Source organism: Falco naumanni, chromosome 2 (genome assembly GCF_017639655.2).
Source record: "Falco naumanni isolate bFalNau1 chromosome 2, bFalNau1.pat, whole genome shotgun sequence".
Lineage (NCBI taxonomy): Eukaryota > Metazoa > Chordata > Aves > Falconiformes > Falconidae > Falco > Falco naumanni.
This window is the reverse complement of record NC_054055.1, coordinates 87,521,702-87,541,552: the sequence shown is the minus strand read 5'-3', so window position 1 is coordinate 87,541,552 and position 19,851 is coordinate 87,521,702.

Below are 19,851 nucleotides of genomic sequence, written 5' to 3'. Positions count from 1 at the left end.
TTTCAGAAAAAAAAATTGCTTAGAATTCCAAAACAAATTTAATAATATCAAATGTTAACTATTTTTTCATTTGAAAAGTATCACTGATAATAGGAAAACATTAATTTCTCTAGAACACTTTCTTGCCATGCTGAATTGTTTCTTCTTATATTCACCAGTATTTTCTCAACATGTCAGGATTTTAGAGGGTTTCTTTCTGCCTTTTTAGTCTGTTTTTGTTCTTATTTTTTTGATAGGTTTGGTAGGATTTTTTGGGGGGAGGAGGGGTCCACAAACTTCAGAGATAAATCTTGCCAAGTTTTAGAAAATAAGCATCCCAAAGCTTTTAGTTGGCTTCAGTAGCACTTTTCCCATGAAGAACATATGACTGGACTGACTGTGGAATCTAACTGTGGTTTTTATGAGTTTGCAACTTGGAAAGTATCTATGGGAAAGCATGGTATAGTTGAGACACAGATCATTGGCTTTGCAGTTTTGAACTTGGACTCCAGTTGTGGGATCGTTCTGCTTCTTATGAGAGGATGCTACTGACATAGGGCCATAGAAAAAGGCAATATTTAACTTTTATACCAGGTCTACAATAATATTTTTTTTTTCTGATGTAACAATACTGGTTGCAGGTATTTAATTTTTCAAGCCATTTCTTTTTCAACCACACCTCAAATGTAGATGCAGTTCTACTGTCATATGACTTTGCTGACACAGTTCATTTTCTAAACCAACTTCTACAGAAAGTCTTTATCTTTGATAACTATGTCAAAATGGGTATCCAGTACTGAAACAGAAATGATTTATTATGCAATGCCAAAAATTACATTACAGTAGTTATAAGTGTATCTCTTTCTCTCACAAGTGCATGTAAGCACTCATGTTCTCTCTAACTCTTAATGTTACCTAATGTACATGGCATTTTATTCAGGGTAGATCACCTCTTTTCCAGCTAAAACACTAAGAATGTCCTAGAAATATTTATTAGTGTTTTTCAAGCTGATATTTAACAATTTGAACAGTCTTTACTTTCAAGTCTGAGTTCTGCCTCTCCATAGCATTCAAGCTAAATTAAAGGCAACAAAGCTTTCTGTTTCTAACCAAAAAGAAAACAAAATCCCTCACAGACAGGTAATTGTGCTTTGATGGAAAATGCATGAAAACACTTTTAGCAAAAAGTGGATGTGTTTGGTTTCTGCTGAAAGATATAATGTTACATGAGTATTACCAAGCTCCTTGTGGTACAGTCATGAATAGATTTACATGCTGCCAGACAAAGGATTACTTGTTTCTGGCTTTTTTGATTGTTTTTGTTTTGGGCTGGGGTTTTTTTTGTGTTTTGCCATTTAGGTTTTTTTGTTTGGTTGTTTGTTTGGTTTTTTTTTCTAACTCAGACAAAAGCCTTGGATATGAAGGTGATACAGTGCAGTCTTGGCAGTCTTGCTCTTTCATGTTGCTTTTCAATGTCTCTGTATCACTCATCTGGTAGCACATTTGGTTCTTGGCCAGAGGGCAAGACTTTGGTTTCAGAACAAGACCAAACAAGCATTTGTTTTTATGCTGTCAGTGCTTTAGTGTACCATTAGCTTGAGAGAGACCTTTTCCAGTGGGGAATTGGATCCTGATATCCTCTAAATACCTACTATTCTTTCCACTATAAATGCTGAAAAATAAAATTTGATCTTAAGATCAGATGTAAAACTGAGGCTTGATTTGGTGATTAGGACAAAAGAAGTTAATTTTTTCTTTGAAAAAAAAAGGTTGCATGTGGAATATTGTTATAAGGATATGAATAGCAAGGTGCCTTTTGTAAAAGATAAATACTCTATTAAAACAAGGTTTTGGAATTAAAATATATTGTTGTTTTTATGCATTACTATTATGACTGTCCGTTTGTTAGATTGACCACCATTCATAGTTCTATTTTCCTGGGACGTTTACTTGAAAATAAGTGGGGATTAAGGAAAAAGTATCACCATGAGCAATTTTCTGCCCATATGCTGTACCATGTATTCCTGATGGCACTGTTGTCTCCTTCCTTGATGGGCAATGGATTCCCCAGGAGGACCATGTTGAGAGCCTGTTGGTGCTGCCTGAGCCAAAGACAGATGAAGTGTACCCGGTCAAGAGATGCCAACCTGAATTTACAGAACTTTTGCAGCTGCCCTAAGGCTGTGATTTGACTGTGTTACTGTATCCCACCACCAGCTCACCTAGCAGTATGTGTTCTGGATCAGGACGAGCATATAATGACATTTTTATGGAGTTTGCCAGAGCATATAAAAAAGAGTTTATACCAGATTTAGACCTTTCTGCCAGCTAATTGAAAGTAGGTGATCTAATCTGGTATAAACAGTAATGGTGCAAAGTCAACCCTTCAATATATCTTAAACAGACCTAAACATGCCAAAGGGTTGGTTTTTTGTTTGTTGGGGTTTTTTGTTGTTTTTTTTTTTTTTGTTTGCTGGTTAGGGTTTTTTGTGTGTCAGATCAATGCTTTGCATCGTGTGGCAATGGCATTCACATATCCCAGACCTTTTTTGCTTGCACTCATATACTAATTCATCTGAGCTAATGCAACTAGGTTTCAGGGAAGAAAGATTAGGGGAAAAGAAGCAATACTTCAGTTTACAGGAAGGCACTCAGCTGCCTCCCATTTAAAAAAAAAAAAAAAAAAAGATTAATTGATCTTTGGGCTCTGTAAAGATCTGTGGATCTCAGCAATTTAAAACTGTACCTTTAGGTATGTTGTTGGGGTCGGCCATTTCAGTTTATTTTTTTGTCCCAAGTGAGTTTGTACAGCTCCCAGACATCTGCCAGTGTGGCATGCTTAAAGGTCCAGTCCCATAAGGCCAGCTGAGCTAATCTAGTAGCTCATTGGAGCTGAAAAAGGTAACTCCCAAAGCCGTGCTTGCTGCCACTGCTTTCCTTGTGCCAGCTCTGGCACTCACCTGGATACCTAGGTGAGCCAAATACTTTTACTAAGCTGGCAGCATTTTTATAACAGTCATTACAAGAAAGGTAGCAGAGATATGAGATACCTTGAAATGTGCCCTCCTTTCTTTCTTTTCCCCAGTGATACTTTTGAAGTTTCTGCCCAACCTGGTAAGTTGTGCCACTCGTGTGATACAGCAGAATTCTGCTCGGCTGATTCAGCAAATACTTAACCTGTCAAGAAAAAACTTATAGTTTTCTGCCAGTTTACTGAACTCAGTCAGGTAGGGATGAGTGCCAGAGCATGTGGAAAGGAGTGGCCTGGCCTCCCTTCCAGGAGTGGGAGGAGAAAGGGGAAGGAGCAGGACCACTGCTGCAAGCTATTGATCCACTCAGCCACCGTGTGGAACTGCTCCCTCAGGGAGGTAAAACCCTAAAGCCTGAGAGAAACACTAGGGGTAGGAGAAAGGGCTTGTAGCAAGTTTTGGTTTTAAATTAGTCTTTTAAATACCATCTGAAATTGATCTGTACTCTTGCTAATGACACTTGGATAGGGGAATTTAGTTATAAAATATTAGTGTAGAAATAACTTTCAATTACTGAGCTTATTACATTTATTTGCCTTGAAGCATGCATTGCTGATACAGAACAACAGATGAACAACAGGCTAAAAGCTGGCAAATTAAGCTCTTTAATACACTGTTCAAGGCTGTGGCGTAAAGGACAAAGCACTACAGTGTCAATAGAACGCTATGTATCTATTACCCTGATTCTTAAGTTGAAATTTCTGTGTAAATACATATGTTATTGCAGCTGATTGTCTGAGACTGACAAGTTCACAAATACATTTGTGAGTAATATCAGAGGATATACTGCTAATAAAAAATTACATTCAAATAGGCTTATAAGTTAACATGCATTTTATGTGAAAATCAATGTGATGGCTTTTAAAATCCATACATCTTTCCATAGGTTTTAATTCAGACATATTTCACCCAAATTAGATATTTAAAAATACTGCCCTTCTGGTGAATTGGTGATACCATTTCCCATTAAATCTAGTTGATGTTATGGTGTTAGAAAATGTATTCATTTCCTTTTTAGTATTCTTCATACATGTGTTTGAAAGATGCATAGATGATTTATAGGTTCACCCTAAAATCTGTATCTCAAATATATATGATCTTTAAATAACTTCTGCAGTTCCTTGGCTACATTCTTTGCTTCAATCACAGTCCACCAGGTTTCTTAATCTACACACATTCTATAGCTAACAGGAAAATCATATGGCATTCTGCTCTGCTAGCAGATGAGATAGACTACCTCTTCAGTTTTGTCAAAATAATGAGGTTAGATCACCCTCTTTAAAGAAGGGATTTTGCTAACCTAGATCAAATTGGATTAGTGAGTCACCCAGCAGTTATGTTGGTATCACTAGTGTTCTTGCAGTCATTGATAGCCCAAAGTACAGTGAGAAGTGCTAACATCTTAACCTATCTCAGCTGCAGCCAGACAACATCGCTGGCTGGTCTGGCATTTGGAGAATTTAAGGCTGACTGGAACCATCACCTCCCCTTGTTGGACTTCCTAAAGGCACTGTTAAACACCGAGCTTTTGCTGACTGAAGTGCAATTTCTGCTGCTCTATGCCTCTGCAGGAAACCATTCAATCTCGATTTGGAAACTCAGTCCAAGAGATAAAACCCCACAGCTCTACTGGTTGTTTATTCAGGTTTTTATCAGTCTTACTACATAGCATTAACACTTGTGCTTCTACTTTCCAGATCTAGCTTGTAACTTCTAGGCTCCTGGTACATCTTTTCCTATCAATTTAAGAACACAGGAATTATCCCTGTCAATAGTAACTTTTTTTTTTTTTTAAAAAATAAGTAAACCAGATTTCAGCTTATAGACAGAGCTTGCAAACTAACACTTTGGAGGGTTTTTTCTCTCCTCAGACCGCTTCCACTGATATAATTTGTGGCCATTGCAACACTTTTGCCAATTTCTAACACTCTTTCAAGTGTGGAAATCAGAATGGCACGGAGTAGTCCAATTATACTGTTCTCACCAGTGCTATATAGAGAGATATAGTAATTGCCCAACTCACATTCATTACTCTAAACCTCACACATTAAAGGATCATATTAGCCTTTTTGAGTCATTATTGCATATTACAACGGTGCCCAGGTTTCGGCTGTGATGGAGCTGATCACTGCTCGGGGACTGAGTGGGCATCAGTCAGCGGGTAGTGAGCAGTAGGATTCACCAAGCGGAAATCACGCCTGACTGACCCGACAGCCTTCTATGATGGAATGGCTGGGTGAGTAGGTGAGGGGAGAGTGGTGGATGTTGTCTGCTTGTACCTCAGCAAGGCTTTCAGCACTGTCTCCCATAACATCCTCACAGGTAAGCTCAGGGAGTGTGGGTTAGGTGAGAGGACAATGAGGTGGGTTGAGAGCTGGCTGAATGGCAGAGCTCAGAGGGCTGTGATCAGGGGCACAGAGTCCAGCTGGAGGCCTGTCGCTGATGGTGCTCCCCAGGGGTCCGTACTGCACCCAGACTTGTTCAACTTACTCATCAGTGACCTGGATGAAGGAACAGAGTGTACCCTCAGCAAGTTTGCTGATGATACCAAACTGGGAGGAGTAGTGGATTCACCAGGAGGCTGTGCTGCCATTCAGCGAGACCTGGGCAGGCTGGAGACGTGGGCAGAGAGGAACCTCATGGAGTTCAACATAGGCAAGTGTGAGGTAAGAACAAGCCCCGATGCACCAGTACAGGCTGGGGTTTGACCTGCTGGATGGAAGGCAGATCTGCAGAGAAGGACATGGCAGTTCTGGGGGACAGCAAGTTGCCCATGAGCCAGCAGTGTGCCCTTGGAGACAAGAAGGCCAGTGGGATCCTGGGGTGCATTAGGAGGAGCACGGCCAGCAGGTCGAAGGAGAAGATCCTGCCCCTCTGCTCTGCCCTGGTGAGGCCCCATCTGGAGTGCTGTGTCCAGTGCTGGGCTCCCCAGTTCAAGTAAGACAGGGAACTGCTGGAGGGTCCAGCTGAGGGCTACAAAGGTGATGAGGGGACTGAAGCATCTCCTTTATGAGGAAAGGCTGAGACAGCTGGGCCTGATTAGCCTGGAGGAGACTGAGAGGGGATCTTATCAGTGTCTACAAATATCTTAAGGGCAAGTGTGTCACCGAGGATGGGACCAGGCTCTTTTCAGCTGGGCCCAGAGACATGACAAGGGGCAATGGGCACAAACCGCAACTCAGGCAGTTCTGTCTGAGTATGAGGAAGAACTTCTTTACTTTGGGGGTGACAGAACAGTGGAACAGGCTGCCCAGAGTTGTGGAGTCTCCTCTGGAGGCTTTCAAAACCCACCTGGATGTGATTCCATGCAACCTGCTCCAGGTGAACTTGCTTTAGCAGGGGTTTAGACTAGATCTCCAGAGGTCCCTTCCTACCCTGACCATTCTGTGATACTGTGAATTGTGCTGTGCATCACTTGGTTTTTTTTTCCCTTGGGTTTTATTCCTTTCTTTCCGCATCCTCTTCATTACAATTATTTGTTTTATTCCTTTCCCTATCCTCTTCATTACAGTTGTTATTTTTAGGTTAGGTATGTGTGTGTGTTTGTTGGTTTTTTTTGTTTGTTTTGATTTGGGTTTTTTTTCCCACTTTTTTTTCAGCTATTAAACTATTATTATCTCAGGCCATGTGTTTTGCCTTTTTCTGATTCTCCTCCCCATCCCACTGGGAAACAGGGGGGTAGTGAGCAAGCGGCTCCATGGTACTGAGTTGCTGTTTAGGATTAAACCATGACAACAGGGAACTCACTTTAGATTGTCTGCTGCAACTCCCTAAATAATTTTTTTATCTTCTTTCCACAACAGAGGTGTTTATTAACAGAGGTAGGATGCCTCCTATTTCAATTTTGCATTTGGCTGCATTGTAATGCATTACATATAAACAGGTTGAGCAACCCAAAGGAGGAGGAATTCTGGCCTAAGATTACTTCTCCTCATCACTACTGACCATTATCCAAGAATGCCTAGGTATCCTTTGAGTTAGAGATGGAAATATTCTTCTCAGTAAGTGTGTTTTGTTAATTTAATCTTTAAATTAAGTTCTTTATTGGTATTGCATAGTGGGGATGTTTTAAATGGCATGTCATGTGACTCAGGAAAATGCCCTACCAGAAATCTAAAGAATGTTTTATCTGAGTGGTTACTTTTGGCTGGACCTCGACAGAGTGGTGTATTATAGTGTATTGCACTTGTTCACATGGTCCAGATCAAGGACTTTGCCACAACACCCTGTTGTTTCAATCCATGCAGCCATGATGTCATGGCCCTAAGTGAGGTGCAGAGGTTCTGCAGCATCTTGTCCTCCACCCTTACGGTTTAGCTGGCTGTGCTCAAAGCCAGCTCTGATATGTGCAGTTGAGTAGCATTAGATCAGAGCTATGTGAGAAAAAGCTGTGAGCTTTGCTGGAGGTCTCCCCCACTTTGTTCAGGAGTTGCTTTTATGCTCAGACCTTTGCTCTTGGTCCGAGCTATGTTGTAGATACGCCTGTGCCAGCTCTGCACCTTGTTGATCCTGACTTTGACCCCTCTGCCTTGACTTCCTGACTTGACCTTGCACCTGCTACAGGCTTTCCTGCTTACCACTGTGTTCTGTGCCTGACCCTGGTCATTTTCACTGGACTTGCTTCACTCTACTTGTGGAGCTACTGTGGAAATGCACACCTTGTCAATGAGGAAACAGCCCCTGTCTGTTTTGCTGTGATCCCCAGCCTCTGGCTCACCTTCTTTTGCAGAGAAAGCCACTCCTGCTGCTTCCTGAAACAAGGCTACTTCCCATGGACACCAAGGTGCAGCAGTAAGAGGAAGAAGCGCTGCATGCTTGGGTTTCACCCAAATCAAGATCTGGACATTGTTGGTCAAAGAGCTCAGAAGTACTCCATGTCTTGGACAATTTAGATATTCTCAGAATCAGATAAACAAAGATGCAATTGGGTAGGTTTGCAGGTAGAGTGTAACTAAGCAATGAGGAGCAGAATTGCAAGCCTATAGTGAAGCACTTGAATTGTAAATCAGCCTTGACTGATAAAGAATGCAGGCAAAGCTAGCAAACTTCTTCCAACTTCATGCTGGGCATTAAGATGTGGATACTCAAGCCATTTCAGAACCTTAAAGCTGTAATCAACAGTTAAAAAGGCAGATAAGTATTAAGGTTCTGTGGCTAGCATTACAAAACTATTGATATTGATTCAACACTTGCCAATTATTTTTTAAAATACCTTTATGGTGTTGCTAGGACACAGTGACTCACTACAGCAGTCAAATGTATGTCTTCTTTTACTGTAACTTTCATTATCTGAAATACTTTGGTTTGTACATCTTTTTTTTTTTTTTTAGCTATTACCACCACCTTCATAATACTTCTTGGCAATAACTCTAGATGTGCTTTTTCTCAGGTGCCCTCTTTCACTTTTCCAGCAGTACATTGATTTTAGTATAATTCCTCTTGCATCTCCAGAGCTGTTAAGATACATTGTATGTCTTCTACTGTGCAGCTTCTAGTATGTGTGGTTGTAGATGTTATTACACCAGGCACTTTCATCTCAGATGTGCATCCCAAGCTTTGCACTGACACTACCTTGCAATGCTTACTCTGTGACCTTGCATCATTAGAGAATATCATAAGTAGTATTTCTGAGGAAAAAAATATTACCCAGCTCAGAAAGAGTCATATGGAAAGATAATTTCCCTTCTCATTATCCTTAGAAGCAAAAACAAGGCAGAAGAAAATGACAATACTTAGAAGTCTTTATTTATATTCTGTTTGCACATTGGACTGCATATACCCTCTTTACTGTTTGGTGTTAATTAAACATTGGGAGTAACGCATTGATAGTTAAAAATCTTTTCATTTTGTTTTCTTTTTACTCTTCCAAAAGCTTTGCCATTTTTAAATATACTGCAGTATCTCCTTGAAGAATGGTAGATACATGAATAAGCTGTGGCTTGTTCATGATACTTTCTGTTAATTACAAGGATTACATTTTTGAGTGTTTGAGACTGGTTGTGGAGTACAGGGGAGAGATCTGTGCCTGGCTGTTACCTTGTTGTAGCCTACTGAGTTCAGACTTCTTAAACAGTCAAAGAAAGGGGTGTGCTGAAGATACTTGATTCTATAAACAACTTCTGATGAAGGGTTAGTACTGAAGTATTGTACTTATGTAAGTGTGCATTTCTTTAGTGTATCTTTCCCTCATGTCAAGTCCCTGTTGGGTCTCTTTACCCACATAATTGACTTAGCTGAGCAATAAGTATGAACTCACCTAAACAGCCAGTGGTTTACACTTCTAGAAGACAGAGAAGTATAAACTGTCTCAGTTTATGAAGATGAAGATGAAAGCACAGCTGTTTAGCACTAATTCTGTAGTTCCTTCTGATAATGAGTTCAGCATGGCAAAGCAGAAAATGCTTTCATTATTTTTTTTGTAGCAAGGCAAATTTGTTCATTGTTGAATCTTTGCTACAAGTTCTCGTACCTGCCATCCCATCCTGCAAAAAAACATTCCAGTGGAGAGGGTTTAACCTCATTGTATCTCTATGCCATTGTTTTTACAGAAAGGTTGCAATTAATTTGCTGTAGAGGAAGAAAGTTTATTTAAGCTCCTCATAACTGAAAAGTTTCAAGCAATGCATTGTGTTAGATGCGTACAGTACTATGCAAAAAACAAAACAACAGAAAAAATGGTGAATATTCTGATGTTTCAAATATCTACAGACTTGAGTGGATAGACTTGCATTTCTTAGATCCACTTCTCAGAACATTCTGAAACTTCTAAATACTGGGATAGTGACACTGAAATCAATAGCATACATTTCACTTACCCCCCCCCCCCCCCCCCCCAAATCAAGGATCATATTCTATTTCAGAGTTAATTGTTCAATAAGGGTATAATAGGCAATTAATTTAATAACATTTAGATTGTTCTGCTATGAATACTAACCAAGCAATAAGGGAACTTCATTTAGAATTAGAAATTAGTGTGTTTCCATGAGAGAATTCCACTTATGTTAACTTTTCGATAACGCATGTTATGTGTTATCTTTTTTGGATTCCCTTAGAAGCAAAAGTGAAAAAGAGCCTACAGCACTGAGGTATAGATATACCTTTCTCATTTCATTTTAGTTCAGGGAACTGGAATAAAAACCTAAAATGTTCTCATGATTTGATTATCTTTAAAATAATATTATTGGTTAGTGTTACACTCCTACATTTGGTAAATATGAAGGATTTGTCATTTTTTCAGTGACCATTAAAAGGGGAAGGTAGAGACACTGAATGCTGAATTAAAAAAGGGGGAAGTTTGTTTATCTTTACTGAATTGTCTGCTGAGGGTTTTCTTCTGGATATCCAGGAAAATGCAAAGCATTGAACAGAAAAGTTACTGAGCAAAAAATTTACTAATCTCCAATGTCCATACTAGCGGCTTCAGTTCAGAGGGGCAAGGTACAGTGAAACACATTCATGTTGCTGTCTGAGTGACAGGCACCCACCATGGAGGAGAAATGTGTGAATGAGCGAAAGAACAGGTCACTGCAAAGAAGAATGAAAGGCACTGCCACTGGATGGTGATAGAGTAGCCACAAGATGTACATGTGACATAGAAAATGAAGGATAGTAAGTGGCATATTGAGGAAAATTTTAATTTTGAAAACTGGAAGTGGAAGATTTTGAAGTGGTGAGAAATAGAGAAAGGCAAAGGAAAAAGAACTGAAAATACAGTGGAGCTTGCAAGAGGAGAGAGACCTTTCAAGGACAGACAGAATGAAGATAGTTGGCCTATAGAAACAGGAAAAATTGATAAATATATTGCCTTTTATTCTTCTTCTTGGTAACCTATTGTTAAGGAGTTGGTTAGTTTGGGTTTGGAAACAGAATAGGGAGTTGGATTTAGAGAAGGAAGGCATCCTCTTTTTCTCCTTCCAACATGCGGAAAACATACTTCACGTAGCTCTCTTTAGTGAAATTTCACTAGAAAGTGACTATTTTGCTATTTCACTGATTTCACTGTCATCTCAAGGCATTTCTAGGTTTTGGCTTTGAAAATGTGGTACCCTTAGAAAAGAAAGATTGGGAATTCCTTCTTTCACACTTTCATCATTTATTTTGCTTAGCAGTATGCACCATGCAGAGGGTTTGTGCCAGAAAAAAAAAATATAAAAAAAAATATCAACAAACCACAACTAAAATGTCATCATTGACACTTCATTTTTTTTTCTTGCATCCAGTAACATACTCAGTTTAAATCTTTCACTCTTTTCAAGGACAAGTTTTCTCTGTACGCCTGTAACACAATAAATCACATAATTACTTGAACTTTTAATTTCAGAACTTCAGGAGCATGGTCTGAGAATGAGGAATGACAGCATTGCTGATTGTAGATGTTAATATCTAAAACTTTTAGCAATTACATGAAGGATAGTTTGGAGTAAAACAGCCACATTTACTTTTGATTTGAAGTACTTTTAACTAGCTGTGTTCTGGTCTTACAATAATAGTTCTCACATAAAACAAAGAAAAGTTAATCTGATATTTTGTAGCTTCTCTTTATGTCTCATAAAGCAGACTTGACAAGGGTTAATGCTTTACACACACAAATCCCAGAAGTCCCTGGAGACCTCCTTTTCCTCTCAATAGTCTTCTTTTCTACCTCCAAATCCCATAACAGTTCAGTTATAAAAGTTTCTATGTCACAGCTAGTCTGAATCTTTGCCAGTCTTTCCTGGTAAGCAAAGAACAGTTCACTTTGAAGCAGGTTAGACTATAAAAAAAGTGGAAAGAGGAGACAGAAAAATTACCTTACTAGAACTAGGTGAGTGTTTGTTTGTTTTTTTTCCGAGGTCTTGATTACCAAAGGATATGAAGAGTCTGATTCCATGTCGTGGTAGATGTTGAACTCCTCCCTGATTCACGGCATTCTTCTCTGATCACTGGAATTACACCAGTGTTAGGGCTGATGTAAAATTGCAGTGCCTTGAGCTGTTCAAAGGAAGTCCTCTGAGGTTTTACCCACCCCACAAAATTAAACAGGAATAGGGTTAGTAAGTCTAGAAGGAGTAGTGTTAGTAAGTCTAGAAGGAGCAGCAATGACATGATGGAAATGACAGTCACCGTCCAAGTCCTCCAGGCCGTCAGCTATATCACCTTCATTTCTATGGCTAAATTAAAGCTACAGTGGTTTCGCATCTTCATTTTGATAAGTATACATACTCCTAATAACTTTGATTTGTTCCAAGTAATATCTATAGCTCCCTAATGTTATGAAGCAATATAAAAAGGAAATCCCATGTGTTCTTGGCATATGGTGTCTACACTGTGCTATGAGACTGTAATTTGGGAAGGATGATACACTGCTAAAAGAAAATTAACAGTGTTTTTCCAAAACATTTAAAAGCTGAGGTGATATTGCTGAAACACCATCATTTCATGTCTTTGTTGCTGACACAGCTTATGTTGAAACAGTTTCATTAAAGTCATTACAGGGTCAATGGAAAATCTCCGTGCGTATCTGAAGTATTTTGAGTGATTTATGTGAGTCCATGGATATTCATTATGATGATACTCTTTCATGTTTCCATTGACAGGCAGAACAATGTCACCTGTAATGTCCAAAATAAATTATATCATCGTAAAGCTGGACTTTAAATGCAACAAAATTAAATTTAAGATAACTCTTAAAGTTTGACAATTAAGGAAAGTTAAAGGACATTTTTCAAGTAGCACTTGTCACCCTAAATTGCCCTGCTCTGGGTAAGTGTTAGCATTCAACAGGCTTTGTGACACAGAAACAGACATATCAGCTGTAATCTGTGTTATAAGTGCAAGTAAAAGAATGTAGTGATCGAACCGATTCTAAATTCTCCCACCTTTTCTGGCTTATAGGTACTGTGTATCAATATACTCTTTTCAATGCCATGCATCTCAGATGCTGCGGTTTTCTCTATTATGTGTTTGCTGTTGTCTGTAGCTATCAAAAGCTCTTCAGTGAGGGTTCATGTGTAAGTACGGATCATTATCCCCAGTAATTCTGCAACCTGGCCCAGTGAAAATAGGGAGTGCTCGTGGAGCTCGTGGATTTCCTGTGATGGTCTGCCTTTATATTGTTATTTATGTAGGGTGATGATAACTGAAGACTGAGATAAAAGTGCCATTGTGCTTAGGAGCTCTGTAGCTGGTAATAAGAGACTGTCAACAGTTTAGCACAGGGACTATCACAATTGACTAAAGAGGTTCAAAGCCAGAGAGCACAATAAACAAAGATTAAATTATTTGCATGAGGTTATTTAGCAAATCAAAACCAGAATTGGAACTATGGCTTTGTTTCAATTTTCCCCTAGATTCAATGAGGCTAAGATTCATCCCACATATTATGGCTTTCATGCATTATTCCCCATTCCACATCAGGCCTAGCATACACCTTAATTTTAAAATATGGCAGGCCATATTCAATACAGTATGTTCATTTTGCTGAACATACAAAACCAAACTGGAAACTGATTTATTTGATCAACTGAAACAGAGGTCAGCCAATTTCCTCATCAATGAAGCACTGAGGATTGTGAGCAGTATTCACAAAGGTCTGAATCATGCTGGCTATTAAATGTTCTGGATCAAAGTGCCGCTTTCAGAGAAATAGTGGAAGTTAACATTAATGGAGTAGTCAGCATTTCTAGTACTGTTGCTAACAACATTGGCCTATTTGTCCTTTGATGATGATGTGCCAGAGCCCTTTCCACCCAGTAATTACACCAGGGCAGATTAAATACTACAACATTTCCCCTTCCACTTTTTTTAATCTTCTTTGTTTCTTGTATAATGTTTTCATGCAGCTGTTCGTTCTCTAAAGCCTGAGTTTTTCTCTGAAAATGCTTTTGTATCCATTACACGGTCCCTAACTTCAGGATCCAGTCATACTATAGTAGTTTTCTCTAAAACATGAAAGATACTATCTCACATCTGTGTCACATTTCTTGAAAACATGCACTGTTCCTGGGGAAAAGAAAATATCGTTATAAAAGCTGGATGTTCTTTCATAATCATATAAAGCAATCAGAGTGGTATTTTAGTTCTTTGTATTAAATTGGTCAAGTTAAACAAAAACAAACAGGAAGGAGATCAAGTGAAAGAGACAGATCTAACTAACTTCCCAATGTAGAAACCTAGTATAATGCTGAAATTAAGCATAAGCTTAATATCCTCAAGGACACTATCTGGGAAAAAAACATGACATTGTGAGAATCCAACTTAACACACATAATTTGCAGGCTGTTTTCTTAGATTTGACTGTTAAAAAAGAGTGAAAACTTCAGTAATTTTATTCAGTGATAAATAGTTAGTTAATGAAGAAAATAGACTTTATTTTCCCAATTTAAAGCTGTACCTGCATGATAATCTTGTTGCATATCGCCTATCTACTGTCAGGGCATCTAACTCTGCTCAGGCCAGCAATTTTGGTCTGTGAAACAGTGCATCTTAACAGTCCCATAATGAACTGGTGAAAACAGGCATAAAAGTAATGAACCCTGGAGTTATGTGTAGAGAAAACATTGTGCTCTGCTTTAGCAACTTTACATTTGTTTAGCTTCTTCATTGCAGACCAAGAGCCACACAGTAAGGAATGGAAACAAGATGGGTAGAATACATGCACAGAGCAAAATTTGTAAAGTCAAAGCATGTCTAAAGTTTCCCAGTAGCTAAGACTGCTGAATATCAGAAGATTTGGTACTTAATTGTATGTAAGAGATATGTGATTTTTTTAAATTAAACAACAAATAGAAAAATGTATGTGATTTTTTATTTCCATTAAATTCACTTTAAATGAGTGATTCTGACTGAATTTTGTTGACTTTTTTCAGCAAACTGGTACACTTAAGCTCTGCTTCAAGTAGCTTTATTACCTTATGCTTAGCCCTTTTTTCCAGTGCTGAGAATTAAGTGTTTAACTCAGGGCAATGGAGAAAATCTAGTTCAAGAAGCAAAACAACTATTTTAGTTTGAGGTTTTTGCTTGTTCCAAGAGAAGTAATTTCCATAAATTTCATATTTATATGCCAGGGATGCTATTAGATTTGCCTTAGAAATATGTATTCATACATATCACCATATGGATGTACTTTATCAATTCTGAAACAATCAGGAGTTTCTGAAGCAGTTCATGACTGGATTAATGAATTGACAAGTTCAAGATCTGATGAGTGCTGAAAAGTTGACTGCTTTCTTAAAACACACTAATCAATTAGAGGCAAGATCACAGAGCAATACAGAATCATTTGATTCACTGTCAGATTTATAGATTTTCATAGAACCTTCTTTTCTTTGGTTTTCATTTTTATTTAGATTATACAAGTGTGTAACAAGAATACAGATCCATTTCCCAGTGGTTACAGGAGTAGTAATTTTTTTTAAATGGATAGGTAAATGGTTTGAACCTGTAGCTGAATGTTCAATTTACCAGTCTGGGGATGCTCTAATTCTTTTGGTTAAAAAATAAGAACGCAGAATCAAATCCACTCGTTTGGAAATTAACTGGGGAAAGAAAAAGAAAAAAACCCACAAGGCCAAAACAAATTAATAAAAAATAATAAAAAAAAAAAAACCCAACCAACCCCCTTCACCTCACCACCCCCCATCCCACCCCCAAAAAGAAACCAACCCAAAGAAGCCCCCAGATTCTTTTAGGAAGTGATGGAAAAAACCATAAAAACATCAGGATAACAAGAATAGCTGAAAAACAATTCACAACCTGTAGTGTGATTCAGACAAATAATTATATCAGAAAGTTGTTCTGAGAAGTTGTGAACACCTTGATTTGCCTTCTAACTCATTTTATTTTGACTCGCAGAGCAATTCCATTATCCGTCCATCCATCCATGTGTCCATCTGTCCGTTCCTTTCCCTCAATAACTAGTAGTTTCTTCTACAGCTAATATTTTTGATGTCTTTGAATTAGTTTCTACTTAATCCTCTACTTGTGAGGTTTTTAGTCATTAACTCAGGGTCTGTGCAGTATAAAGAGGTCATAGGTGAGCCAAGTCCTAAAAGGTACTCATCCAGTAATCAGGGGGAACAAAAACTTGACCAGTCTTCATATAAATTGCATCCTACCTTTCTGGCATCAAGTTAGTCCCTAGTTTTCCACTGCACACTCTATGTATTATCATGATTGTGAACTTCATTACTTAAGGCCTAAACCTGTGGAAAGTTCTGTCAGTGCTTAACTTTAGGCATATGACTTGAACAAATCTGGTCTGAGCATAATGTTTGCAAGCTTCAAAAGCTGGAGAATGTGCCTTTGTGACTCTTAATTGAATTAAATTAAACCTCTCCCTCTCAGTTAACCTCTTTATCACAGCTTTGCAATTTAGTCCTGTAACACCTAAGTTCAGACCAAATTAGTCAAATAGATTTGGATGTTTGGCTTGGCTTAGTCTTAATTTCTTCACTGCACTTCTGCTATCAGCCATTTTCACCATAAAATAAAGAAAACCTTCCTGTCTTATTGGGCTCTTTCTGTCCTGACTTCATTCATTGGGTACAGGTGGAAATGACACAAATTGGACCTTAAAGCAAAAGAGGCTCTAGCAAAAGAATGCAAAAGATGCATTCTGCTTAGCTTGCATATTCATTACAACATTGGACCATTCTGTTACTTAGAATTCAGAACTGTAGAAACACTACTATATGTTATGTATGAAAAAAAATCAAAGATCACTAATAGATAAGCTAGAGACCTAATCAGTTTTGCTTCCTTTCCCACCCCCCACCCCATACCTCTGTGGCACTAGGCTGTGTCCAGCCAGGCCTAACACAACCTAACTCAAAAACATTTGTCTTACCACAATACAGAGAAGGGGGTTTATTCCTTCAAAAAAATTTCATCAGTAAACACAAATGCCTGAGCCATTTTTCAGTTAGTAGACAGTAATATGTTCCTGTCATTACTGGATAGAAAGAAATGTGGGCTATATCATGCATCATGTTGAAGCGGGCTACAGTGTGTTTCACCTACCGTCTCAAACAACTTAGTGTTTGAGGTAAAGAGGTAAAGAATATCCACATGTTATTTCAGCAAGGCTTCTAGTGCCCATTTGTTGCTGACTTTTTTATTTTTATTATCCCCTTACTAAATAACAAGCAGGAGAGGCCTTTTCTCCAGAAAATGCGTGATAAGAGACAGTGCAGATGTGGCTTGAATGTGCCATTTTAAAATAAACAGGAGGCAATTTTTCCTGATCTACAGCAGCTGACTGATACCGGTTCTATTTGCTATCATTACTATTAGAAGAATGATCTGTTAGGACTTTACTTTCCCCCAGAGAAGCTTAAGTTAAAGCTCCAAGGACATTTCAAATAGATTGTAATAGTTCAGACATTCTTATCAGCAGCACGCTATGAAACTGTGCTGGCTTTCCCTTTCTTTTCCTACAAGCCTATGAGGCTTTTCTCATAACAAAGGAAGGGTAAAACCTACGCACCTAAGTGTAAAAGCAACACTATCAAACTGCAAGGTGCTAGCATATAAACAGCTGTAGATGACTTTGCACCTTTTCTGACTACGCAGCCTTCTATACCTGTTGTCTGTAAGGTACCTGTTGACATTCCATTTGCAGAGAAGAATTTGTCCATACTCCAATGAAAGCTGCAGCTGATTAATTAGAGAATATGCCCCCTAAAATGCAATGAGTAACTTTTGGTCTTAGCGATGAGGCTAGTAATATTAATAAAAAATAGTCGGCATAGCCAGTAGGGGGTAAATAGCTTAGTGTCTGCATAAGATACTTTATATATATATGCTTTCTTTATAAGATGAAATAAAATCAATCTGTCAAACCAACATATCCTATAATTCTACCACCTCTGTTTTTCTGTTTGGTTATGTTTGGTTGCTGTTGGGCAGGGGGTGGGGTGGGGGGGCGGTTCATTGTAAATCAGAGCCTCATTTTGCTAATTGCTCGTAATTCCTTATCTACTTGCTGTGAATTAGGGACAGACAAAGTCCTTGTCTTTATTGTTTAGAACAAATTACAGAAAGAGAAATAGGTATGTATGGTTTATCTACTTTTCCGAGCAAGTTAACAACAGAATTAAGGATACAGCAGTTTCATGCTTCTCAGTACATAAACACTCCAGATACTCACAAATACTGTTTTAGAGTAGATTATTAAAGTCTTAAGTATTCCAAATCCTGCACTGCTAAGACTATAGTCTCTTTGGGCTTTGGAAAATAAGATCAGATAGTTTAAACTGTATCTGCTGTAGAATGGCATTAAAACCAAATTTATCCTCCAGCTCAGGAATCAAAATTTAAGAAAAAAAAAAAAAAAAAAAAAAAAGGCAAGTAAACTCTTCTTACATGTTAGAGCTAATACACCCATCAATACTGCATGAACTGTGATAAAATCACTGTTTTTTTCTGATTAGCTTGCACAACTCCTTGTAGATTAACATAAATGTCTATTGCAACACATCCATATTTTTTATGACACAGTACTTTGAATTTTTTATTTGTTTACTTGAAATTCCCCTTTTTGTGTACCTGCTTTTGTGATGACCATTGAACAACAGAATTATAGTGCTTGAGAACTGCACCACAGAGCGCAGAAGTGAAGGGACATGTGTTATAGCTCTAAATTACCTCAACAAGATAATGTTTCAGCACATTAACAATGGTATTTTTAGACTGCAGTTTATAGTATGCAGTTATTAGACTAATGGTTTCAAGTATACCACACAGACACATATTGTCATATGCAATTATACTGTGATGTATCTCATATCCACTTCTTTTATTGTTCAGTTTCCTTGATTACCTTGACTTAGTGATTGTATTGAGGGTTTCAAGTTTATTTTTCTGAGATTCAAAATGATTATGATCAGCTGGAAAACATAAGCAGAACAGCTCTGCTTCTATCTCAGTGTCTATGCTTTGACGGCCTGGTAAACAAAAATTAAATCCAGAAATTTTTATGACTTTGTACACCTAAGTAAAGGGATTTTCTCTAAAGAAAAGTTTGTTTATTAAAAGTTTCACCTATGACCTTTAAAAACATGATGCACATTATTCAGAAAGCAAAGAACAGTGAAAGCCAAGTGTTCTTTTCACTAGAAACACTCTTCTAAAATGATTTCATAACAAAATCTGAAGAGATACCAAGGACAATAGAAATATAATGTTCCTTGGAGAGAAAAAAAAAGGTGTTGTTTAACAAAAATGCTGGCAGTGCATTGAAGGAACTCAATAAATCCACAATAATATAATAATGAATTAAATTTGCCTATTGTGCTTTCCTAACAGTGCCTTTATTTATTTCTGTTTACTACCTGTTTCATCTTTCTGCTTGCCATTAGATGCTCTATTTTTTTCCCCCGTGTTAATGGTTCTTTAGATAATTACCATCTTAAAGCATAAAATAAGAGAGTTTCTCTATTTTTGTTTCTTCATACAAAGAAAATGAAAAATATGGATATACAAACTGAAAGTGCTATAACGGTTACCTTGATTATAAAGGTCTGTATAGTTGGCCTAATTATATGAATATGTTGCTATAAATTTCAGATTTTAGGTCTAACACATGCTATTGTGCTATAGGAATCATGAAGCCTGCGGTATTCTGTGATTTAACAGCAATGGAATATGTGATGTTACAGAGCTCATACTAGAATTGCTAAGAACTGAAAAGAAATAAAGTGAAACACTGTTCCATTTCCATATTAGCACTTCATTTAAAAGTATAGTCTGGAGCACAACAAAATAAGATTATTCTCCTGGTGATTTAAATATTAACTTTTATTAACTTTGTGTTGCTGTACCACTTAATCCTTGATACTGACCTACTTTTCTCTTTAATTATTTG